Source organism: Mus pahari, chromosome 18 (assembly GCF_900095145.1).
Source record: "Mus pahari chromosome 18, PAHARI_EIJ_v1.1, whole genome shotgun sequence".
Classification (NCBI taxonomy): domain Eukaryota; kingdom Metazoa; phylum Chordata; class Mammalia; order Rodentia; family Muridae; genus Mus; species Mus pahari.
This window is the reverse complement of record NC_034607.1, coordinates 2,470,461-2,472,120: the sequence shown is the minus strand read 5'-3', so window position 1 is coordinate 2,472,120 and position 1,660 is coordinate 2,470,461.

Below are 1,660 nucleotides of genomic sequence, written 5' to 3'. Positions count from 1 at the left end.
AGTAAAGAACATCCCTCCATGGCCTCTGCATCAGCTCCTGCTTTCTGACCTGCTTGAGTTCCAGTCTTGAATCCTTTGGTGATCAACAGCAGTATGGAAATGTAAGCCGAATAAACCCTTTCCTCCCCAACTTGCTTCTTGGTCATGATGCTGTGCAGGAATAGAAACCCTGACTAAGACACAGGTTTCTCTGTGTAGCCCTGGCTGTCCTAGAACTCACTCTGTAGACCAGGCTGGCTTCGAACTCAGAAATCCGCTTGCCTCTACCTCCCAAGTGCTGGGATTAAAGGCATGTGCCACCCCTGCCGGCTCCAACTCCTTTTTAACACTCCTTAAGAATATGATGTTTGAAACTCACGTTAAAAAATATGTACCACTGCCGGGCGTGGTGGCGCACGCCTTTAATCCCAGCACTCGGGAGGCAGAGGCAGGCAGATTTCTAAGTTCAAGGCCAGCCTGATCTACAGAGTGAGTTGCAGGACAGCCAGGGCTACACAGAGAAACCCTGTCTCGAAAAACAAAACAAAACAAAACAAAATGTACCACAGTACAGAGCTTATACAAAAACAAATGCTGACATGACGTCAGGGAAGAGCTCTTGAGTTGAAGTTCAAATCTGAGCCAGTTTTTCCTCCTCCCCTCGGATCCGTGGAGCACTTCCTCTGTTGAGCTAACCTGGCTGTAGAGGGAAGGCCTAACTCCTGTCACAGCTTGTCTCTGTGATCCTGTAGCCCTGGATATATATACATTGCTAAGCTTCCCTCTTACACCAAAAACCCCCACGGGAACAAAAGAGAACAGTGACTGTGAGCATGTGCCCGTGGCCACTCCTTCACGGAGGCTCTGTGGTAGGGGAAGCCAAGGTGGCCAGCGTGCCAGGACTGTTAGAATCTCCCTCCCTGGGTTGCACAAGGCCTTGGCCTCAGTGTAACTGAGGATGACCTGGACCCAGCCCTTCATCCTCCCGTCCCTACCTCCTGAGTCCTGGGGATGATAGTTCTATGTGGATCCATCTCTTTATCTTTCTGTCCCTACCTCCTGCGTCCTGGGGATGATAGTTCTATGTGGACCCAGCTCTTTATCTTTCTGTCCCTACCTCCTGCATCCTGGGGATGATAATTTCTATACCACACCTGGTGTTTGCTCTGTTCTTCAGCTAGCAGCCATTCCAGCACGTGACAGCCATGAGACACTCAGCTTCCAGAGGAGAGATTGGCAGCACCAGGGAGCACAGTGGTGTTCGTGCCCCGAGGTGGGCTTTGGGTGTCTGTGTCCTCAGCTCCGATCACAGTTAGTACCACACTGCCATACGCCTTGGGCCTGCAGTGCCAGGAGCCTTGACTCTTGAAGAAAGATTGATTTTATTTTCAAATTATGAATATATGGTGTGCCTAGGTGTGGATCTATGCAAGTGTGAGGGTAGGTTAATATGGGACTAAGTGGGCGTCAGCGCCCTAGGGCTGTACTTACGGTTGGCTCCAGGGCTGCTGGTGCTCTGTAAGAGCGGTGGTCCTCCTTAGCGCTGAGTCTGTTGACTCCAGGGCTGCTGGTGCTCTGTTAGAGCAGTGGTCCTCCTTACCGCTGAGTCGGTTGGCTCCAGGGCTTCGGGTGCTCTGTAAGAGCGGTGGTCCTCCTTACCGCTGAGTCGGTTGGCTCCAGG